Source organism: Papio anubis, unplaced genomic scaffold, assembly GCF_008728515.1.
Source record: "Papio anubis isolate 15944 unplaced genomic scaffold, Panubis1.0 scaffold298, whole genome shotgun sequence".
Lineage (NCBI taxonomy): Eukaryota > Metazoa > Chordata > Mammalia > Primates > Cercopithecidae > Papio > Papio anubis.
In genome coordinates this window covers 85,277-111,508 of record NW_022163083.1, presented here as the reverse complement: position 1 = coordinate 111,508, position 26,232 = coordinate 85,277, and the positions used below count along the sequence as shown (strand labels likewise).

At 33.3% G+C, this 26,232-nt stretch overlaps 1 long non-coding RNA gene across 1 annotated transcript in view; it reads left to right on the top strand.

The window, feature by feature from the left end:
- Positions 1–539: 539 nt before the first annotated feature.
- The window catches only part of LOC116272991, a 76,138-nt gene continuing 50,445 nt past the window's right edge, over positions 540–26,232 (top strand). Inside the window, exon 1 of the long non-coding RNA XR_004181504.1 lies at positions 540–2,126. This is a non-coding gene — a long non-coding RNA (uncharacterized LOC116272991). The remainder of the gene's footprint in view (positions 2,127–26,232) is intronic.

Below are 26,232 nucleotides of genomic sequence, written 5' to 3'. Positions count from 1 at the left end.
ATTAAATAAACCAGAAGTTATTAAGCAGCTGCCACATGCAAATTATTGTGATAGATGCTGTTGAGATTATAACAAAAGAATGAATGTTCACAAAATTCTCCCAATCAAGTTTACACAGATAAGATTTTGCTTGCAATAAATGACTGTGAAACATATTTCATACGAGAAGTGATTTCTGAAGTTTTGTTTGGATTTCATTAAAAACAAAATTAAATCAAGAACAAGTAAACCGATTTTTAAAACATGTAAGTATAAAAAGCTTTGCTTTTTTTTTTTAAGGTATTTTGGGGTGCTGCAATGATACTTAAATATTATTTAAGACTGTGACCAAGAAAGAACTACTCTGAAATTCTTCATTTAGATGTTTCTGACACTATTAAATAAAGAATAAAACACAACAAAAATTCTCCACGTATACAACAAAAATATTCTTTTAAAATTAAATAAATCAATATATTCTGTTATTAATGCCCGAAATATGTCAACTTGGTCAATTTTTAAAAAAAAAAAAAAAAAAAAAAAAAATACAGTGATTTAAGGAACTTATCTGGTTATTTTTTGTCATGTGGTATCTCCCTGGTAATCCCCAAATAATGAAATAATAAATTTAGTCATAGTCACTTTTTAATTTTTCATCTGATTAATGTGGTGTCTCATACATGCAAACAAAGTACCTTTTTCTGTTGCCTTAATGCCTCTTTGCAATGGACCTGATGGGAGATAATCAGACATTAGACATACAGGCTGATGAAATACTTATGTAAATATAGTAAAACAATGTTGAGACCAAATATTTGAGAGTGTCATTATTTTTACTGGTTACAGCAAAATACCTGGGGAGCATTTTGGAAATTAACATTTGGTCATTGTAAGCCAGTATAGATTCCATTACGGTAACTTCCATTGTTTTGGGGCAGACGTTTCATCTATGACAGTTTAGTTGACAGTACTGAACGTATTTCAGTTTGCCAAAGTAAGATACTCCTGTTTTCTTGCACTGTCTCCCTATGTGCATCAGAAAAATATTACCTTTTTCAGAAAGTTTGACCTAATGGTGTTTGATATTAGGCATTTTTTTTACACTTAACAGTTATTCAGTGAAAACTAGTTCTAATCATTTTTGTCTCAAGATATTGAACATGAAAATTTCAATAGGCACCAGCACTCTGGTTACTTAGGTGAAATCGATTTGTGTGATTTTTATTCCTCTGTTATTATCTTCCTTAATCTATTAAATTATCTTATTATCTAACATTTAAAATATGTATTTTCTAGGGAACTGTCATGACTACTAAGTTATCAGATACTTACTCTATTCAAGGTATTTACAAATTATGTTCGTACAGTACTCACCGCCATCCCATGTATACGTATGTTCCAGAAAAGGAGTTTTCCTTCCAACTCCACAATTGAATTAGAAGGAATAGTATCTGTGAGCTTTCTGCAGTCAATCAAAAATATTGGTGTGCTAAGTGGAAACATAAAAATAGATCTCCTGCCTTCAAGAAGCAAATGGTAAAGCTAGGCAATGCTAGATTAAGTGCTACAGGGTGAGGAGTCCAGCTTCAGGTCGAAATGCCATGTGCAATATTTCTGGCCCAAACATAGGCAGTTATAAAAGTTTTACTTTGCAGATTTTAGCAGGGAAATCTTCCCTCCACACATACCACATCTGTTACACAGCCAGCACATTTCAGTCTCTGAAGGAGTTGCAGTTAAGGACTCAGCTCTCCCTGCCTGGCCATGTTCTTATGTATAGCTGCATTTTTAGCCCAAGTGCCTTCATTGGGAGGTGTCTTTACTGAGGAATTCAGCAGGGGCCTTCCTCGGTCGCCTCTATTGAGATCTCATGGGTAAAAGGAAACTTGACATTTTTAGGCTACTCTTACTCAGTTTCTTTCCACGTCTAGCCCTTTCTTGCTTTCCCTCTGCTCTTCCCTGTGCCCCCACACCATCTAGGCCCATAACACTGTAAGATCCTTTTGTTTCAGGCTCCTTCTGCAGTGGGATTACCCTCATGTCTTTTCTGCCTATGCTGATCCACCTGATCTTGAACTGGTGCTATTCCGTGGGGGAAAACTGAAACAGGGGGCAATTAGCAGTTTCTCCACTTTATCCCATCAACAGTAAGTACGGAAAAGCTTAAATGCTACTTCCATTTTGCGTGTTTGTCTTAAGCAGCTGCTCTGACATCCAGAAGCTGGGTTCTCTTTTGAGTTTAGCTGAGCTTCTGACACAGAGAAGAGTATACATGAAAAATACCTGTGTAGCCTAGAAGTCAGGGAAAATGCAGGAAATGGGGAGGAGACTAGCATATAAATTATACGTGTACATAGGTCATGAACAAATGGCGTCAAATGAAGCTCAGGGATCCTGAGAGACATTAAGAATTTAGTGAGGATATGAACCTGTTCAAATGAAAGCTTTCAGTTGGGGATACAGCAAGAAATGTTCTTAATAAATCAAGTAAGGAGATTTTTTTTCTTTTCTTTTTTTTTTTTTTTTTTTTTTGAGACGGAGTCTCGCTCTGTCACCCAGGCTGGAGTACAGTGGTGTGATCTCAGCTCACTGCAAGCTTCGCCTCCCGGGTTCACGCCTTTCTCCTGCCTCAGCCACCCGAGTAGCTGGGGCTACAGGTGCTCACCACCACTCCCGGCTAATTTTTTTTGCATTTTTAGTAGAGACAGGGTTTCACCATGTTAGCCGGGATGGTCTCGATCTCCTGACCTCGTGGTCCGCCCGGCTCGGCCTCCCAAAGTGCTGGGATTACAGGCATGAGCCACCGTGCCTGGCTAAGTAAGGAGACTTTATATTAAACTAGAATTCAAGAAAATATAATTAGTTTTTATCCTCTTTAGACAATAAGAAAGTTGTGACATGTTTGAGCAGAAGAGTAATTAATAAATCTTGTGTTTTAGAAGTGTTTTATCTAGCTTTCTGGCCAGCCTAGCCAAACATTTACTGGGGCTATCCTCTTGAAATATTGTGCAAGATGTCAAAGTGTCTTTGAATAGCTCAAGATCTAGGAATATGTTGCATGTTTAAACAAAGCTGAGAATTACCTAACAATGTGACTTAACCGAGACAGTTTACCAATATTACGGGAAAAATGAAATGTAACCAACTAACTCAGTGGAAGATATCACACAGTGAATGATGATTAAGCAGAATTTTTTAAATGTGTAGGATTATGAGAAGCGGGCAAGTACTTATGAAAAGGTACCATCAACAAAACCTATTTTACTTCAGACATTCGCTAAACCTATTTCAACCTTTAGAAACTGAAAAATTACATTTGTCCTTCAAAGTTATATAAGGGGCTATTTTGCCATATAAATGAAAGTATTTCCAATTCCACAAAAATGTCTTGAGATCAACAAATGAATCTTAGCATTTATAAAGTTCTGGTTGTTACTGATACTTTATAATCTGACATAGCTTAACTGTCCAGGTTAATTTTCCACTAATTTTCAATAGGCACATTTCATTTTGACCAAACCAGGTTACAACTGAAACTATCATATCGTAACCAATCTGTAGTAGTATTTAATTAAAAATATTTGGTAAAACAGCAAATTAAAAATTATACTTAGGTGCTACAAGCATTGCATTTAACATGAACCGTACCCATAGATATTCATTGGTCAGACTTTTCTTGTAGAGTCATTTTTCTTTGTGTATGGTATTGCTGATGCAGTTTAGTACTGCATTACTTCTAAATTTTCATAATAAGTTAGATTCTCCAATTGTGGTTTCTCTAAAGAAAAACAAACATTCTGAAGATGGTTTTTCCAGATTTATTCTAGATATCGATGATTAACTTTGGAATGTAAGACTATTATCTTTTCACACATAATTTGACTATAAAATTTTAAATGGCTCACCTTTGGCAAGTATTTACAAGTAATTTATTTATCATAAAAACTATTCATTTGGAACTCATGTAGTTGATGTATTATTCAAATTAACTACATAATTATCATAGTAATTGCAAGTGGCATAAATAGGATTAGAAAGAAAACCCACTGCTTTTGATGATACAACTTAAAATGAAAAAGAAAGCATATATACCAACGGACCTGAAGGGAGAAAAGTATGATTTAGCTAGTTGTGAGCATTTAACATGCTATGAGTACTCCTCAGTATCTTTTTTACAGTGAGAAGGTTATCAGTTAATCTGAGTAAATGGATTGGATGGATTTTCCTATAAATGTCTGCTATAATTATCATAATGTTCCAAACTCTCATCTATTTACCTTTTCACATGTTGCCCTCTCTGCTGAAATGCCTGCCCACCTATCATTCTGGGAAATTACTACTCATTTTTTAAAGCTCTAGGAGAAGCAATTTCCCTGGAAATCATTTTCAAATTATTTTTCACTAAAGAGCATCAGGCAGCCTTACATTTGTGTTCCATCTCTGAATTGCTGTTGTTACTCTTTTTACACAAGCGTTAATTATAGCTAATAATTGTTAACCACATTATTCTTTTATGCTAAGCCCCGTTTTCAGCAATTTATTAGTATCAACTTATTTAATCCTCATAACACCTTATGAGATTGATACTATTATTGTTCTTCATTTATAATTGTGAAAAGTATATAGAGTTTGAGCAATTGTATAAAGCAACATAGTTATTAGGTAGATGTGTCGGGATTAAACAAACACTCTGTCTTCAGAAGTCATGTTTTTAGGGTCTGTGCTAGTTGTCTTTCAATCATGCATTGCACTTTGGTCGTTGGTACTCACAATAAGCAATTGGTTCTTGAGATTAGAATTATTTTTCATTTACATTTTTAATATGGAGCACAATGTCTTGCAAATAGTACAGTCCTCACATTGTTTTAGAATAAAATGAGTGAGAAATCAAATGGAAATACATTTTAGCCATTTGAACTATAGAGGGCTGTCTAATCTTTCACAGCAGATATGTCTCAGGAAAAGTAGATGACAGTTGCATGTTTCTCATATTCTAGCTCCTCTGTTGATTTGTTGATTTGAACATCCACTGAAGCTTATTTTTCACCTCAGAATAGCTTCAACATTATTTGAAATTTGATTGTACTTTCTCATTACATTAATAAATCATGGAAGTTGAGAAAATTGATGTATCATTGAATGAATCTAAATGATTTTTTCTTCTTTTCTACCATTCTGTCCATAAAGTTGAAAGCATTGGTTGTCTGAGTTCATAAAACATCCACTGGATGGATTGGTTAGAGTCACTCTATAGAATCAATGTCACACAAACCATGTGGGTTGATGGATATTTTCACATCAAACTGTCATCTTGTCTCTGCTATTACATTATATTTGCTGCCTCAACAGTGACTCAAATTGTTATTTTTTACAGCTAGTGTCCCAACTACAAAATAGCCCAGTATATTTTTGACCACCCATTTAACTATTTATTGATGTCTAAAGGCTTTAGTTTTTTATCGTAAATATAAATCTAAAAAGGGTCTAGATTTTTTGATGGTGGTACATATTTAAAAACACATCTATGCATAGTATTCTCACTGTGAATAGAAATTATTTTAGAAATCAGGGTTGACTTGTCGATACAACATTTTATTTTCATTACATTAATTTATTTATACCAATTACCACTCAGCTTATTGGAATGACATTTTATGATGACTACTTCCTGATGCTCCAGGAAGCCTCTAGGGGATTGAGAATTGTTTCTAGGGGACTGGTTATTAGTGTAGGCATTTCTGGTCACAGCCAGAGGATCACACCCATATTCACAAATACATATTAGAAGACAATTTTCTGTTAAACTGAAGGATTCTGAGTTCTGAGAGATGATTTTACATTCTGAAGGATGTTCCACCTTTAGATAAGAATGCCAGGCTCTCCCAAAGATTGTTGAAGAGTCTGCCTGAAAAAAGAATGTAAATAACAGTGCAGGCAGTGGGAACTATGATTTAAGTTACAGAGAGAGAACAAAGGAAAAACTGATCTGGGAATAGAGTCATGCACAATTGGAGTTGCATGTGTGAGCAAGTGTGTCTGTGTATGTATGTGGGTGTGTGTTCCTGTTTATGTTTTGGAAATGAGGTTGAGAGATGTAAAATTAATAAAGATGTAAAAATTAACAAACATACAAAAAAGAAATATCTTCAATAAGGAAAAATTGTTTATATTTTATACAAAATCTACTAACAAATTTTTAATAGGGTATATGCAATCAAATGTCTGTTTTAGAGTGTTTAGCTGTATAAATATGGAAGGAGGAAAGAAATGGCAGAGAGACCAAATATATTATTCCTGTAACAATTGTGAGATATCTTGACCCTGTCCTGAGGCTGTAGTAGTGAAGATAAGAAGAAAAGGATTTGAAAGAATTTAAATAGAGAATTAATAACACTTGGGAAATTAATATACAGGAGGGGGAGCAGAATGTCAGGAAAAGGGACGATGTGAAGAATGATGGCCCAGCCTCTGGACTGTGCATCTGGGTAGAGAAGCTCACTGAGATAATGAAGGGAAATGTTTAAATATGTTGGTGAGATGAGGGGAGAAAGAGTTTGAGGTAGACAATTGTTTATGGCATAATTTAAGGTTTTTTTAATTATATATTTTACAATAGCAGAGCAGTACAGAGGTATCTGGAGCTCAGGGAAATATTTGAACTGATAGTGTAGATTTGCAAATCCTCACCATATACCTGGTCAGAACAATCACAGGTGCCAGGCAGATCATGAAGACAAGTCTCAGAGTTGTAAATGAACCACCAAGTAGGTAAAAAATACAGCAGAATAAAGTCAACATTTCTTGCACTCTGAACATCTCACTGTACTTCACAACACTCACTCTTTCTTAATTCCTCACTTTTGAAGATGCTGTTTCTTGTATCTGGATTTCCTACTTTAGGCTCTATCCCATTCTCTGTCTGGCATCTCCTTCACTGGCATTAACCACTTGTACCTGATATGCGAGTTAGACAAGGAATCTGAAGGTGGTACAGCATTTAATTTGATTCATCCTTAGACACTTATGAAGACCAAGTTCAAATGATAACTGTTCCTTGGCTCTCCAGGATGACATCCCTTTGTTGCTTGAGCAATCTGGCCATATAATTTTTATGGTACTCAATTGCTTTATATTCACCTATTTGCATGTCTTTTACTTCTCGTGGTGTAACAATTCTTCACTGTCCTTGGGGGTTATTTTTGGTCCTCTAAGAAACAGATCCCCCAAATAGGATTAGACATACAAGGGATTTACTGGGGAGGAATACCTATGAAGAATAAAGCAAGTGAAGGCAAGAGAATATGACAGTGCCTTTAGACCATGACACAGGTCTGACGCTTGTGAAAGGAATGCGGATAAAGTAAGCAGGATTAGGAAAGAATAGGTTCATACCTCAATGCAGTTTTCTGAAAGTCTCCAGTGGCTTTGGAATGAATGCTGTGGCAAATTTGAATGAGCAGCGATATCCCTCGTGTAGGTGCAAGAAAGAGTATGTGTGCACACACCTTGCCTGCCACACTTTCTATTTTAAATGCTACCTGGAATAGGTATGATATACAATCAATAATTATTATATGAATTAATAAATTTAATGAATAACATTGTATGGAGTTTTCTGGGAGTTGTAATGAGTTTCCTTTCTTGTACTTAAGAAAAAAAAAGGCTTTATTTGCTTGTCCTTTTAAACCCAAATGCATGTATTGGAAGATAAATGGTGAGGGAGAGGTTAACTGACAGAAAGACTTTGATTTTATTAGGATCATATACTCACCAAATGAGATTACTAGCCAGATAAATTACGAAACTGGTAGTTGTATTCTGAAATCAGTAAACATATTTTGATATTACTACATGTCTATTTGCTTCCCTTTTTACACCTCACATAGACTTAATTTAGAAGCTGTGGTTAGTCTCTGCTATGTTATGCCCTCAAATAAAATTTTTCTGTTGTTGTTAGTCATGTTTCTATTTATTTATTTATTTATTTATTTATTTATTTATTTATTTATTATTTATGTTTTTGGAAACGGAGTCTTGCTCTGTCGCCCAGGCTGGAGTGCAGTGGCACTATCTTGGCTCACTGCAATCTCCACCTCCCGAGTTCAAGCAATTCTCCTACCTCAGCCTCCCAAGTAGCTGGGACTACAGGTACACGCAGTCACGCCAGGCTAATTTTTTGTATTTTAGTAGAGACAGGGTTTCACCGTGTTGCCCAGGCTGATCTCAAACTCCTGAGCTCAGGCAATCTGCCTGCCTCAGCCTGCCGAAGTGCTAGGATTACAGGCGTGAGCCACCGCGTCTGGCCTATTAGTCATTTCTATACTATTTATAGGGATACCGCACCTGGCCTGTTAGTCATTTCTATACTACTTATAGGGAAGGGAAATTAGCCACACAATAACATTGTTATCATAACAGTAATGTCGGACACCTATTGCTTCAGTAGGAATTATTATTGGAAATGAATGAATGAACATCTTAATTATTTTTAAGAAATTTTTTCAATTGAATTGAAGCCCTTTTACTTAAACAATGCAAATTGATGGGTTTTCAATAATCTGTTATTGTTCACTGAAATGATAGAATAAATTTAAGATGTTAAAGTAAATAAAATTCGACTAAATTTTAAAAATCTTGCATTTTATTTTCACTTGATTTAAATTTTATTTAAGTATCATCCTTCATCTTGAAATAGAATAATGACATGGTTTTCTATACAAAGTATGATATAACATACTATTCTTCCTAATAACTTATTTTCAGGATTTTTTTTTGTGTATATAAGAATGTGCTATTTTTAGAAATAAATGCATATATTTCTAAATGTGAGATTGTCTGAAGACATGTAAATATGACATATTTGACCAGACTGAAAGTGAAACATGATTATTAATCTGAATAATAAAATTAGTAATTTATGTAAAAGCATTGTGATTTCTTTTTGCATGCTAACCAAACATTTTACATTAAATACATCAGGTCAAAAATAAAATTTATTCGTGAGTTAAGTTCAAAATTACAGATTTATTTTAAATAAGATTTTTTTTAAGACGAAAGTATGATAACATTTTACATTAAACAGGTACATGCATTAGTGTTCTAGGGCTGCCATAAGTAAGTACAACAAACTGAGTGGCCTAAAAGAACAGAAATTTATTCTTTCACAGTTTTGGAGGCTGGAGATTTGAAATCGAGTTGTTGACAGAGCTGAAGAATTTTTTCTCTGAAGAATCTAGGGGAGGCTATTTTCTTGCCCCTTTCCAGCTCCGTAGTTTCCGGTCATGTTTGGCATTCATGGCTGGTCAATATATCACTGTGATCATTGTCTCCGACTTCCCTTGGCTTCCCTTCTTTGTGTCTTTGATCTCTCTCCTTGTAGTTATAGGGATGCCAGTCAGACTGGATTTAGGTATGTCCTCTACTTAAGTATGTCCTCCTAACCTAATTAATTGTGTTTCTTAAGATCTTATATTCCAAAAAAGTTGCATTCTGAGTTTTCAGGAAGGATTTGAATTTATTAAATCCTTTAAATATATATTTTATACTTTTTAATGGCAGGGATAAAGTGTTTAGACAGTTTATTAAATGCTGTTGGAGAAAATTATACTGTTAGTCTAAAGAAAAATAACCAAATTGGTCACTGTTGGCCCAAACTCTAATTAATATACACATATACCCACTTATGTGACTGTATCATGATTACAGAGTGATCAATCAAGTTAGTGCTCTGGGGTTGTGGGGCTGTATCCCAAACTGTATCATTTGTAATACAGACATTTCCAGTACTTAATTTTTTAACACTTGTTAAAAATTAAAACATGTAGCTAAAATACACTAGTTACAAATAATGTGATATTATTCTTAACAGTCTTCATTCCATTCTCATTGAGAATGAGAAGCAAGAATTTACCTAAAACATTTATGAAAGCATGAGTGGTGGAATAGGACTTGTGGTACAGGGAACAGATCACCAAGAGCATCAGTTGGGAACCCGGAAGGAAACAGAGAATAAGCTCCATGTGAGTTATTTGCAGAGGGTTTAACAAATGAATTCTTTTAAAAGATAGGCACAAGGCGTAGTGGAGCTTTAAGGTATCCAGTACCCAGTAGCCAAGATCTTTCCTTTCCTTGACATATATGGAGAAGGGAGGAAGCAGTTCCTTGGAACTCAGAGACAAGCTAAGGAGAGAGGATCACCTTATAGATGCTGGAAGAGTGGGTCATGTATTCAATCAAATGAAATCAACCTCAAAGAGTGGAAGCTAGAGTAATTAATATGACTTATTAAACTTCCCCCCTCCACACTCCTGCCAGTGTCTTCATTGTCAGATTATAACCAGAAGCCAGAAGCAAGAAAGCCCATTGATGTGTCCACACAGAGCAGTCTCAGAGCACAGACTTGGGTGGACAAGGATGTACTGTAGAGCTGAAAGTACAGCCAGTTTAATTTCATATCAATCCTACAACGTTGTTTGTACTTTTTGATAAAAGTTAAATAATACTTCTATTTAAACTTTCATTTTTCATATGTTTTCATCCTAATGTCAATCTTCCTTTTTGTTTTATAACTGAAAGTGGAGGTGTAGGTGGATCCTGTAATCAAAATGGTAATGGGAGTAGGGAACTGCTATGTCATTGTTTTTTTGTTACATGTAGAAGCAAGTACTCTACAATTGTCAGTGACATTACACGATGTTTGCGTAGTAGGCAGCAGGTCCATTCTAGCATGCTTTACAGCAGTTGCTGCCATTTGATAAGTAACTCTGTGTGGACTGAGGCTGAAACACTAAATCATTGTGTCTCCTTCGTGCCAAGCACTGATTCATTGCAGTGTCTTGCACTGCAACTTATTGCTACTACATTTTAGAAAATATACTTGTTTTCTCTCAAACACGTTATATTTAATTTATTCTTGCTCTGGTTGAATTTGACTGTGCTTGGTATTTTAGCATCACCATGTGCATGGTAAACTATTTTTAATCAGACATCTACTTATAATCATATCATAGTTTGAAGGGACCTTAAAGGTCATACAATCTTACTTTTCACCACATGTACACCATCCTCAAATGATAGTCATATATCTGGCTTCTGCTTGAATAATTCCAATGACAAGGAACTGACTACTTGAGATGCAGCCTTTTCTATGCTTGGCTAGCTTTCATTGCTAAAAGTTCTCCCTTATGTTGAGTAGAAATTTATTAACTCTATTTTCCACATCTTGATCCTAGATTTACTCTCTAGAACAGTAAGTTTAACTTTATATTCTTTTGTTAACTCTTAAATATTCACTACTGCAGGCTTTTTTGTGAAGCACACATTATTTGAAGTATATACAGTATTACATAAAAATCATATTGATCAAATTTATCCTGATCCCTGTTTTAGGAAGCAGTGGGCCTTTTTAAACTCTATATGACAATTCAAACTAAAAATCAAGCTATAATCATAAAAGTGTAGAACTCAAAGGACTGTTCAAATGTATATAGTGATATCATGGTTCTCTTTTGGACTCCATGATGTAAGTAGTATATGTAGAAATTTAAGGAAAAAAAATTCATTTTTATATGAATGGCATTGTTTATGAAGAATTTTAATCTCAAAGCCTAAACTTGAAGTACAAAATGACATAAAGATGGGAACAACAGACACTGGGGACTACTAGAAAGGGAAAGAAGGGAGACAATTATGGATTGAACAACTGAGTACCATGCTCACCACCTGGGTGAATGCACCCTCCAGATCCCAAATGTCAGTATTGCTGAATATACTCATGTAACAATCCTGTACATATATCCCCAGAATCAAAAATTAAAAAAAAAAAATGAAAAAATGAAAAACAGAGATAACATGATAATCCTTGTAAAAAGTCTGGTGGAACCTATTAAAAATTACTAGGAATTAGTAAGTGAATTTTGCAAAGTGTCAACAAGCAAAACTCTATTGCTTTTCTACATGCTAGCAGTGAAAAATCAGATATAGAAATAAAAAGTATTTTTATTTTCTTTTTCTTTTTTTTTTTAATTGTACTTTAAGTTCTGGGGTACACGTGCAGAATGTGCAGATTTGTTACATAGGTATACGTGTGCCATGGTGGTTTGCTGCACCCATCAACCCATCATCTACATTAGGTATTTCTCCTAATGCTATCCCTCCCCTTGCCCCCGACCCTCCAACAGGCCCCAGTGGGTGATGTTCCCCTCTCTGTGCCCATATATTCTTATTTTTCAACTCCCACTTATAAGTGAGAACACGCAGTATTTGGTTTTATGTTCTTGTGTTAGTTTGCTGAGAATGATGGTTTCCAGCTTTATCCATGTCCCTGCAAAAGACATGAACTCTTTATCTTTTATGGCTGCATAGCATTCCATTGTGTATATGTGCCACATTTTCTTTATCAAGTCTAACATTGATGGGCATTTGGGTTTGTTCCAAGTCTTTGCTATTGAGAGTAGTGCTGCAATAAACATACGTGTGCATGTGTCTTTATAGTATAATTATTTATGATCATTTGGGTATATATTCAGTAATGGAATTGCTAGGTCAAATGGTATTTCTAGTTCTAGATCCTTGAGGAATCGCCACACTGTCTTCCACAATGGTTGAACTAATTTACACTCCCACCAGCAGTGTAAAAGCGTTCCTGTTTTTCCACATCTCTCCAGCATCTGTTGTTTCCTGACTTTTTAATGATCGCCATTTTAACTGATGTGAGATGGCATCTTATTGTTGTTTTGATTTGCATTTATCTGATGGTCAATAATATTGAGCATCTTTTCATATGTTTCTTGGCCACATAAATGTATGTCTTCTTTTGAGAAGTGCCTGTTCATATCATTTGCCCACTTTTTGATGGGGTTGTTTTTCTCTTGTAAATTTGTTTAAGTTCCTTGTAGATTCTGGATATTAACACTTTGTAAGGGGGATAGATTGCAAAAATTTTCTCCCATTCTGTATGTTGCCTGTTTACTCTGATGATAGTTTCTTTTGCTGTGCAGAAGCTCTTTAATTAGATCCCGTTTGTCAGTTTTGGCTTTTGTTGCCATTGCTTTTGGTGTTTTAGTCATAAAATCTTTGCCCATGCCTATGTCCTGAATGGTATTGCCTAGGTTTTCTTCTAGGATTTTTATGGCTTTAGGTCTTACATTTAAAAATTTAATCTATCTTGAGTTAATTTTTGTATATGGTGTAAGGAAGGGATCCAGTTTCAGTTTTCTGCATATGGCTAGCCAGTTTTCCCAACACCATTTATTAAATAGGGAATCCTTTCCCCACTGCTTGTTTTTATCAGGTTTTTCAAAGATGAGATAGTTGAGATGTGTGGTGTTATTTTGGAGGTTTCTGTTTTATTTATATATCATAAAATATATTAAATAATCAGTGATGGATCTTCCAAAAATATAAAACAACTCTACACTAAAAACTGTAAACATTATTGAGAGAAATTAAGGAATACCTAAATAAACAAAATCTATATTGAATTCATGTGTTGAAAGACTAAATTTATTCCTCCCAAATTGTTTATAGATTAAGATCATCCCAATAAAATTCCAGCAATGTAGGAACTGAAAAATTAATCCTAAAATTCATATGGAAACACAAAGGACCCAAAGGAGCCAAAACAACTTCCGAAAAGAACAAAGTTGGAGAATTAACATGACCTGATTTCAAAACTTAGTATAAAACTACAATAATCAAAACAGTGATGCTGATACAAAGGCAAATACATCAGTGGAACAGAATGAAAAACACAGAGGAAGACTCACTCATACAAAAGTGATTGATTTTTCACGAAGATGCTAAAACAAGTCAGTGGAGAAAAGATGGTATTTTCGACAAATGATGCTGGGAATATTGGATGTTCTCACACACACACACATACACACACACATCACACACACATAGAGAAAATAACTTCCCTATACTTCACACTACATACAAATGTACAAAAAATAATTCAGAATGGATGTGTAAAACTTTTAGAAGTAAATGCAGGAGAAAACTTTTATGACCTTAGGTTAGGCAAAGATTTTTTACATATCACATCAAAAACACAAGCCATAAAAGAATTAAGTGGACTTCCTTAAAGTCACAAACTTTAGCTCTTCAAAAAACACTTAAGGGAATGAAACAAGCTGCAAATTAGGGAAAAAATTACAAATTGTGAATTCCATAAGGGACTTGTACTTAGATCTTATGAAGAATTTACAAAGAATTATATATTGCTGGTAGGAATGTAAAATGGTATAATCACTCTGCAAAGCAATTTGATAGTTTCTTAAAGAGTTAAACAAACACCTACCTTATGATCCATTCCTAGGTATTTTACTAAGAGACAAAAAAGCGCATGTCTACATAAATGCTTGTAAATGAGTGTCCATAGCAAATTAATATGTGATAGCCAAAGACTGAAGACAACCCAGCTGCCCATCAACAGGTGAATAAATATACAGACTAGCATATCTGCATAGTGGAATTCTCATTAATGGAGATAAATAAACCTACTACATTCAGTAGTAGGTGAAACCCACTACATCATGAATGAATATCAATATAATTATGCTGAGTAAAGAAAAACAGTCAAAAAAAGAGTGCATACTATATGATTGCTTTTTTATAAAATTCTAGAAAGTGAGAACTAACATGTAGATACAGAAAGCAGATCAGTCGTTGCCTGGGGTTGGGGCTGAGGGGAAGGAGAGATGAGAATTCAATATTACAGAGGGGCATGAGGAAACTTTGGGGCATGCTTCATCACCTTGCATGTGGTGATGCTTTCAAAGATGCATATGGATGTCAAAACTTATCAAATTGTATCCTTTAAAAATATATAGCTCGTCTTATATCAGCTAAATTTTAATAAACCGTTCTTAAAACCTAAGAAAATGAATCTGAATTTTTAGTATTGCCCATTGTTTTGCATTTTCTATCTAAATCTGAAAAATAGAAGAGAAAAAGTGAATATATTAACAAGAATGCTGAGAAAACATAATCATTGGCTACATATTGATCATTCATTAAACATTCTGAACGTATATACTTACATGCTATAGCCAAAGTGCAGTTTCCCTAAAATGTAATCCTCCAATGTTCCCTTCTCCACCATCCCTCTTTCCTTTTTATGCTACTCATTCCCCTGCTTCTTGTTCATCTTCTCTCCCAAGCTTTTCTCACCTTTGCCTGCTAGGCAATTGTCTTTTCTGCTAAGGTAGTCTTACCATGGATTCAAGGCAGTGTAGTTGATTTACTTATTGATAAATAATTATTTACACTGTCAGATGGCGAAAAAATAAAAAAAAAAAAGCAATTAAAAAAACCAAGTCATCGAAAGCTATGGAAATAACTTTTTTCCAGGCCTCAGTTCTGTACATCACACTCTGCCTACATTGTGTTTCTAAGCAGTAACGTCTTGCAAATAATGGTTTTAAATTGTCATCTAATATTATCTATCTTATTTGAATTTCATTCTACTAAAACTTGTTGCAGATATTTAGATTTTGGAAATGTCTCTGAGGTATGCCCTTTAATGTAGCTGGAATCTAATTTCGTTCTTAAGATAGCTAACCTTCATATAGTATCTTGTTCAAATTTCTTTTTCATTTTGTCAATTAATAAGGCAGAGTCTGAAAAGTAGAATCTTATTGAAAATATTCAGATAATTCATTTTGCTCATGTAGGTACTACTATGGCTGAGATTGTAAATTCTAAAAATTTATTACATATAAAAATTTAAATTCTCAGCTCATCCAGAATATTTAATACTTTCTGTAATGTTTCATGCATACTCTAAACTTTAAGACACTCATTTCTTTTCTTCTGAGTGATGTACTTAAAATTAATGTTTCCACATAAAATCATTCAATTTAACAAATCATATAGCCAAAATAAAAATATTATTTAGTATTATATAAATTATTTACAGTCAAATGGATTACTAATCCAGGATAATCTATATATTAAGTAAGTAAATAATATAGCTATAATAGAATTGGGTTAAGAAATAATAAAATTTAATGGTATCACCTTTATTTATATTCATAAGAATGCTTTAATGCCATTTTTACTAATTTGCATCTCTAACTAGGGCTTGTTAACAAAATATAAGGCCATCAGCAAGCATTAGGGAAAAAACATTCATTAAGGTAAAATGACATAATCATTTCCCTGTAATAAGCAATCCTTAACATACAAACTGTATTTAAAGACAATTTTTATAAAGACTATTGTTTAAGTCATTTTTTGGTACCTGTGCTTAACTATAAGGTTTCAAAACCAAAATGATTTTGTACACAAACCCTAGAATAATTAGTTTTAAATCCAATTTTGGATAATGGGTAAACATTTTTTCCTTGGAACAGAACAGCTGTGTACTTTAGGTAATGTCAACATATTTATGGAACTATTACATCATTTTCCCAATGCACTCTGTATGCTGCATTACACAAATGAGGTGCAACCAGCAGGATATTATTTATGTTGCACTGTAGTTTTGAAAGCGACACCACAATCTTTTTAAAGTTATTAATTTAGCAATGAAAATGTAGAATTCTTTTTTTCCTGACAGTCATAATATCCAGGTTCTTAAAAAAGGAGAAAAGTGTACATGGCATGCTTGAATCTTTATTTGTTTGCATTTTAGCAACAGATAAATACAGCACAGAAAAAAAGGAAAAATTTCCCGTGGTTCAAAGTGCAGACTATTTGATCAACATGTTTTCAACCATTTTGAAGATATGTGACCTCTAGATCATTTCTACCAAAAAGTGAATTGAACTGGAATAATTTAGGAGTTTGGGATTTCAGCAAGGCTTCCTGAGCTGTGTCAGTGATTTATTACTTACTGAGACCCTTTGGAGATCTGTCATGAAAGAAAAGGTTCCTCTCTGAGCTCTGTTTTTCATGTCTTGATATATAGCAGTGTTTTTATTTTTCCCATGTTTGCAAACTGTAGGCTTCAGTTACCAACTTCCTGGTCTGACAACACTGTCCCAAAGCACAAATGAGCAGCTAAAACACTATATTACCCAGCACCCCATGTTGGGTTCCTCCTAGCTCACACACATGAGAAGCAGTAATGTTTTTCCTCCTATCCTTATTGGCCCTCACTCTGTTATAGGTTCTTGGTAGTTGCAGAGTAATATTAAGCACAAGTAGAATGGGAAGAGAAGGAAACAATATTTACTGTATGGATAATTAGGCACTGTGTAGGTCTTCACATATTTTATTAATCATTTCTTTTCTAAATATAATGACTCTTTACATATCTCTACCAAAGTATTCAGATTCCTGATTAGATCTTCCAGTGAAATGTGCAGTCTTGATTGCCGGCTGGTCTTTTTTCCACACTTCATATTTGTTTTATTTTACTGGCAAACAAAAGAACTATGCATTCTTTATTTCTTTCTTTTTTGTTCATCTCCCTGAAAGCCTAAATTCCAGCCAAGTCTAAGAGGCAAGTTCCAATTATTGCCCATTTTCCTGAGTCTCATCCTGGCTGCCCTTGCCTTCCAAAGTGGAAGGTACCAGCATATTACTTGTCTTTTATTTTTATTTTTTAATATTGGAAAAACAGAAATAAATACAGGAACTCTGAGCATCACTTTTCTTTTCTCTTCAAAGGCAGAAATGAGACTTGAACTCTTAATGTATCTTAGGTATATAAACATTTCATCTTCATTCCATCTAACTTTTTGGAAAATAATTGATATTATTGGAAGGTTATTAAAACAGAATGGGTAGAGTTTTGTTGTTTTTTTTTTTTTTCAAATGGGGCCAAATTTGGTGTTTTTGATGTCATGCAATATGATATGGTGCAGCCAAGAACTTACCAATATCAGAAATTTGAGGTGAAACAGATAAGAGTAAGAGTTAACCTCCTTCGTCAACACAACCCTACAAAGTAAGCAGTCTTATTTAAATGCATAGATGACAAAACTGAGGTTCATGCAATGTTAGTGTTTATTTATTCAAGCAGTCAGAAAGGCAATGTTTGGACCCAGATCTGTTTAAGTACAGATCATAACTTTGCATTACAACATGATGTCTTCACAGCAGAAAAATTTTATAGATGAAGCTTATCTGTGATTTATAGTAATTATTCTATATTTCTGAAACAGGGCACAACCCAAAGACTTTATAGTTTATGTTTATCACACATCATGTGATATTGGTGACCTGACAAATGGCTGACAGAAACTTAATGATGTCTTTTTATATATAAACTATATTTACATAATTTTCATACAATTAAGTAACTATTTCCAGGTTACATTTCAAAAAGTTTTGATAAATGTATGTACTTATGAAACTACTATCCCAATGAAAATCTAGACTATTTCTATAACTCTAAAAAGTTCCTTCAATCACTGGTGAAGTCAAGCCACCTCAAACTCCCACTCCAGGCAACACTGATCTGATCTCTATCAGAGATAACAGATTAGTTTAAACAGGTTTATCTTTTCACTTAATCTAACATATTCCCAGGTTCCAGGGATTAAAATATGGACATCTTTGAGAGACTATTATTTTGCATTCTACAACCAGCATGTTTATGGTACATCTTAAAATAGGTAGTAAACTTTCCTCCAATTTTGCTATTTTAAATTATTTTTGTCTTCTGTGTGTGTATATGTGTGTGGGCTTTCTTGATCTTTTTATTTCCCAAACATTTTTGAATAATTTTACTAATTTCTAAAATAATAATCACAATAATGATATTAAAATCACCTTGCTGGGATTTTAATTTAGATTGAAAGTTTCCATTTAATTTTTTTGGATTCTGTTAAATTATGTTTTAGTATTCCATTTTCATCCTCTATTCCCTTCTTTGGATATATTTCTATTTAGTATTTTCTATTTTTAGGTTTCATCCAGGATTTACAATATGTAACTTTAGTTTATCACACTGCACCTTCAAATAACACTATACTACTTTACCTAAAATGTAAAAAAGAAATCATAAAGTATATTTTTATGTGTCTTCTCCTGTCCTTTATTCTGTTGTGGTCATGTGGTTTATTTTTACTTATGTTATAAACCTCATAGTATGCTTGTATAGCTTCTGCTTTAAAGGGTCAGATATATTTGGAAGCAAGTTTTATTTTTAAAGTGTAAATATCTTTCATGTTATTCACATTCTTATCATTAGCAACACTATTTTTTTGTAAAAATTTTAGTTTCTATCTATAATTATTTTTCTTTAGAATATATAATGTTCCTTAATATTTCTTATGTTGTGATGTTTTTCAACTTTTGTCTGAAAATGTCTTATTTAACCTTTGGTTTGAATAAAATTTTTTCTAAATATAAAACTTCCAAGTTGGGGGTTTTAAAATTTTTTCTTCAGTTCTGTAGCTAATATCCTCTACTGTCTTTTGACTTAGGCTTTGTTGTTCTTGCTGTTGTTGCAAAGGAACGTTTTTGACAGGGAAGTTTTTTATTATGGTAAAATATATATAGTGTAAAATGTATGACAGTAACTATGTTTTAAATGTACAATTCAATGGTGTTAAGTATATTTCCATTATTGTATAACCATCACTACCATTTCCTTCCTCAACTTTTTCGTCATCCCAAATAGAAGCTCTACCCATTTACACTATAGCTCCCCATTTCTGTTTTGTCCCAGCTCCAGCATTTGCTATCTACTTTCTATCTTTATGAATTTGGCAATTTTAGGTACTGCATATGAATTCAATCATAGATTTTGGTTTTTGTGTCTGACCTGTTTCACACAGCATGTCTTCAAGGTTCATTCACATTATAGCATTTATCAGAATTTCATTCTTTTTAAAAGACTGAATAATATTCCATTGTGTGTATGTGTGTGTGTGTGTATATATATATCATATTTTGTATATGAATTCATCTGATTTTTCAATTGTTTAAAAATGGACAGATAGCATGGTATGTTTCTAACATGTAGAACACGATGCTTTGAAGTATTTATATGCTTTGAAGTATATATGTATATATACATATATACATACACACACATTGTGGAATGGTTAACTAGCTAATTAAAAAGGTAATTCTTCACATAGTTATGGTTATTGTTTTTGTGGCAGCAGCGTATAACATCTACTCTCTTTATATTTTTCAACAACACAACATATTATTATTAATAGTCGTAGTTTTACTAAACAATAGAGATTTTAAAATTCATTCTTCCTAACTGTAATTATGCATTCTTTGACCAACATCTCCCTATTTCTACATTCCTTCTCCCTAACCTTTCCAGCCTCTGGTAATCACCATTGTACCCTTTACTTCTGTGAGATCAACTGTTTGGCTTCCATATATTGATGAAATCATGTGGTATTTGTCTTTCTTTGCCTAGCTAATTTCACTTAACATAATGTCTTCCAGGTTCACCCATGTGTCATTAATGACAAGATTTATTCTTTTTTATGGCTGAGTGATATTTCATTGGGTATACCCAATATCTTACATTGTGAATTTTTTCAACTTTTGTCTGAAAATGTCTTAATTCACCTTTGGTTTGAATAACCAAAGGTTATATATATCTGTGTGTGTGTGTGTGTGTGTGTGTGTGTATACACACACGTATATATAATTTTCTTTACCCATTCATCCTCTGATGAGCACTTGGGTTGATTCTGTATGGTGGCATTTCTGATTAGTGCTTCAATAAACATGGGAGTGCAGATATCTCTTTGACCTAATGATTTTATTTCCTTTGGATATGTCCCTAGTTGTCGGTTTGGCAGATCACATGGTAGTTCTTTATTAATGTTTTGAGGAATTGCATACTGATTTCCATAATAACTGTACTGGCTTGGACTGTCTTTAATGAGAAGTAAGCTTTTATTTTTATATTTGCTTCCCTGTATACACCTTTTTCCTTTGCTGCTATTAAGATTTTCTTTGAATTATTAATTTCCAGCACTTTAATATGACATTTTGAAGTGATTGTCCTTAGGTTTATTTTACTCTAATTTTGCTGAGTTTCATTGATCTGTAGGTTTATCTAAAAATGGAAAAATATTTGCTCATTATTTCTTCAAATATTTTTCTCCTCACCTTGCCCCAAGACCCAATTATATACTTGTAAAGTTGCTAATGTTGCTTCAGATTAATGAAGTTCTATTTATTTTTAGATTTTGTACCAGCTGTTTCATTTTGAATAGTTTCTATTAATCTGTCTTCAAGTTCTTGATATTTTTTGTTTATATAACCTAATCTGCAATTTTACCTATGTACTATTTTTTAAATTTCAGAATAGTGTTTTCTAATGTGTAAATTCAATTTTTGTGGTTTTCTGTCGATCTCTATACATATTTACTATAGTTGTTTTTAAGACCTTTTTGATACTTATATTAATTTTTCTGATATGTGTACTAATTTTTTCCCTGGTCATGGGTGATATTTTCCTGTCTCATACATTTTTATTAGATGCTAGATGATGTAAATTTTATAGTTGAATTTCTGTATCTTTTTGTTTGCTTCCAGAATGTTTAGTTTTGTTTTAGTTAGCAGCAAATAAATTTTGTCTCAGTTTGAATTTTTTCATCTTAGAATGTGGGTCTAGACCAGGTTTCAGGGCCAGTTTAGTTACAGTCCTAAAGCATGACAGGGGATCTTCATTAAATGTTGGGTACCCTGTGTAATCTTTTGTTTCTGATTCTTTCAAATATAACCATCACCTAAGCTTATACAAGTTCCAGGAGGTTTACAGCTAAGAGTTCTTCAGTATTTGTTTCTTCCTTGGTCTAATGAATCTTACTTTATGACATATATCTTACAAAACCCAAATTGATGGAACACTAAAACAGATTCCTAGTCTTTGGCATTCTGCTCTGCAATTCCAGCTGCCTTTGACTCTCTGAATTTTGATTCCTGTCTTCCAATCTCAGCAAAGTCACTGTGGTCAGGCATCCCTACACAAGTCTCTAGTAAATGTCTCAAGACAGAAAGCTGGTTTCGTCAAAGGACTCACTTGACCAGTTTTCCTAATCAAGCTGAGACAATATCTTTAATCAAATAAAAACAGTAAGAGTAGGAATAGTAAGGTAAAAAAGAGGTTGGTGTTTTTACTTTCTCTATTTAGGTAAGCCAGTGGAACTGAATACAGATAGTCCCCGACTTAGAGTGGTCTGACATATGCTTTTTTTTTTCCAGAGTGTTGCTCTGTCACCCAGGCTAGAGTGCAGTGGCATGATCATGGCTGACTGCAACTTCTGCCTCCCGGGCTCAAGCGATTCTCCTGCCTCAGCCTCCCGAGTAGCTGGGATTACAGGTGTGTGCCATCACAGTCGGCTAATTTTTGTATTTTTAGTAAAGACGGGGTTTCACTCATGTTGGTCAGGGTGATCTCGAACCCCTGACCTCATGATCTGACTGCCTCAGCCTCCTAAAGTGGTGGGATTACAGGCGTGAGCCACCACACACAGTCTGACATATGCTTTTTTGACTATGATCATATAAAAGCTAAACTCATTCAGTGCTCATACAACCATTCCATTTTTCACTTTCAGTTCAGTATTTAATAAATCATGTGAAATATTCAACACTTTATTATAAAATAGACTTTGTCTTAAATGATTTTGCCAGATTGCAGGCTAAGGTAAGTGTTCTGAGCACATTTAAGGTAGACTAGGTTAAGCTATGATATTCGGTAGGTCAGGTGTATTAAATGCACTTTTGACATATAATATTTTCAACTCATGATGAGTTTATCCAGACCAATCCCATTGTAAGCCGGAAGCATCTATACAATTTCTTACTTGTTTACATCAGTGTTAATGTTTTTCATTTCTACAGTTCTAATCTACTAGGATATGAATGGGCACATTTGTTCCTTTTATTCTGTGAAACTACCTAGATCTCTCCAAACTAGCATAACTTAGTGAAGAATAACTATTTTTTAAAATCAAATTTTTTCAAAAATAAAATTTTATAACAGAAGCAATACAAATTAGATATGCCATTCTAGTGATAACAATTTATAGAAGAAAGAGAGTATCTGTGAATTTGACCAAACTAACAAAAGCAAGTTATCTCAATTAATTCAAGTAAAAATATATCGTACAAACTGCTAAGAGAATATATACTTTGTGTTATTGTAAATGTTTTTTTAATATAAAAGTTCAAATTTAACTGTCAATATAATTTAAAATCAACAACAAAAAGTAAATATGAACTCTAATGCTTCCAAAGCAGTGCTACATAACAATTAAAATATATCTGAAATTCTGCACCTCATATATATTTTTTTCTTTTCTTCACTCTACTAGGTAGACAGGTACTAATACAATAAAAATAATTGATAACAATGAAACCATAATATCAGTGAAAATTAAGCCTAAATAACTCTTTTTAATACCCATACGATTTAATAGATTATAATTGACATCATATATTATATTTTTATAAGTATAATAAGGACATTTAGTCAATTCCTGAAATATAATTAAATGTAAAAAAAGAAATAATTTGGATTTACTGATGCAGACTGAGCATCCCTAACCCTAAAATCCCAAATCCAAAATGCTCCAAATTTTGCAACACATAAGTACTTAACACAAACTTTCTTTTATGCACAAAATCATGAAAAATTTTATGAAAATTACCTTTGATCTATGGGTATAAAGTGTATATAAAACAATAATGAATTTTGTGTTCCATCTCCCACTTATTTCATAATGTATATACAAATATGCCAAACACTGGAAATATCAGAAATCCAAACTTCTGGTTCCAAGCATGTCAGATAAGGGATATTTGACCTGTGTGAATCCCAACAACAAATTGTTAATACAATTATTTATCAGTATTCTAAAGGATTTTCTTAAAACTTGTGTGTGATTTACATTCACACTTACCTCTATGCTATAGCCTAAAATAATATAAAAAAATGAAGAAATGATGTCAAAGTGCCAGAACAGCTTTGATAGTCTACATGGTGTTACTCTGTACTTAGTGAGCATGACACAATAAAGCAGTCTGTGTGTTTCACATTTGCAAGTCTTTCCCAATAGCGTTACAGCGTTTTCCTTCCCGTGTGTGTGTATGAGTGTGCTTATGTGCATTCATGGGTATTATATTCCTTTTTTATAAAAAATACAAACATTTGATTTAGAAAATAAAAGAGTAAAATCCCCAAGCAACTTGACCCTAAGGAGTTAAAAACTGGATTAGTTATGTAAGAATAAATGTAACATTTTGGGGGGGACATGCAATAATTGATACAGCATTTCAGAATTATTTCTTGAATCATGTAAGTTTTTAAGTGAGTGAAGGCACAGAGAATTCAAATAATTATGTCCAAGTAACTTGTGTTAGGGCCTTGGGAGGTCTAAAAGTTATTATAAGGAAAGACTTTTAATGATCAAAGAAAGAAATGTTAGAATTTGGAAAATAACTTGAATTATCCCTCAGTTTGTCACTGTGGCATAGAAGTAATACAGAAAAGAAGTCCCTACAAACTATTTTAATAGGAGTTACTGAAGAAATTAAAGTGTTTAGCATTGGGAATAACCTAATTTGCTCACTCTTTTCTAGAGTTTCTGGGACAGTAAGCTCATTACAGCTGAAAGGCCAACGGAAGGATTTTTTTTTTTTTTTAATGAGAAGACTGTACTTGTCATGACCAGAATAATTGGTAGCATTTTATTTAGAAACTTTTTTTAAAGTAAAACAACAATAATTCAGCTATATTGCTATAAAATCTACACTAAAATTAAGCATTTAAATATATGGCATTTGATACCTTTTAATCTTAGGAAAAATAATAATATAAAAATTACCTTACTTAAGAGTAAAATTGCCATTAACCAAGATTAATAATAGAGATAAAAGTATTAAATGCTAATTTACAGAAGACATATGAGACTTTCAATACACAGATAGCTAATGCCAGATTGTTTTAATAACTTTTTAATTGTGTGTTAATTATTTATTCATTAAATTGTTTATTCTAGTACTTCATCCAGAGTCCCTGGTGGTCCTGGATGAAGGAATTTAAGCCCTTCCTTGCTTTTAAACAACCAAGCAGGCATTTTTATTGCATCTAAATTAGTTGTGATGGGAAAACATGTGAGAATAGGCATGGAATTCTATCAGACTTCATGAGCTTACACTTATCCCTGAATCATAAATCTCAACATTTAAATGTTAGCTCAAAAATTAATATGATTATGTTGACTTCATTTTTGGACTGAAATTAGATTATATGAATTTATAGTAAATGTATGTCAGAGAACTGGGCATGGTGATTCACACCTATTTTCTCAGCTACTCAAGAAGGTGAAGCAGGAGAATCACTTGAGCCCAGGAGTCCTGGGTTGTAATGCACAATGATCACTCCTGTGAATAGCCATTGCAATCTGGTCTGGACAACATAGTAAGACCCTGTTTATAAAAATACATAAATGTGTATCACTGGGAGATCAGGGCATATTATTTATTATCAGAATTTTCTATGACATGGAACCATAAGTAAACAAACAATATATCCTTTATTTTACAATTACTTACGAGCCAAGGATATGGACTAATACAACATGATCTCTTTCCTTGATGTGATCTTGATCTAGTGGAAGATATAGTGGTGAAAATAAAGTACTAAAATATGATGAGATAACGGTAAAATATTGTGAATTTACAAAGGAGAAGGCAGAGTTTAGAGATTAATATTTAAACTAACTTTTGAAGGATCACTAGGATTTAAGCAAATTAAAGAAGTTATTCCCGAGGAAATGTCCAGCAGCATTAGAAGATGTTTTAGGAGCAGCAAGACCAAAGGGAATAGAGTAGAGGGACATATAGACAGAGAAGAAGATAAAACTGAATGTAAGTGTGAATTTCACTAGTAAATAGTACTGTTCATCTATATTACCTTTTTAATTTTATTTGATAGATAGCAAACTATGACTCTCAGTTTGCTACCTGCAAAATAAAATTTTAAAATATATTGCAAAAAGTTGATAAATTGTATTTTCCCTTTGGAAAAATAGTTCTGGTATCAAAGGAAAATAGGGATGAAAACGCTGATTTCCTTGAGGATAAGGAGAATAGAGAGAATAGATAAACACTATAGATAAGAGATAGTTAAGGTCTGAGCAAGGAAATGGCAATGGGGTTGAAAGGAGCAGGGTAATTTCAGGGAACTGCTGAGGTTGTTAACTGATTCTATGTGGGTGCAAAGTGGATAAACTGCCAAGAATAATTATTAAGTTTTTAGCTTTGGGTTATAATGAAGCTATTAACTAACATGAGGGATTACACAGAGGT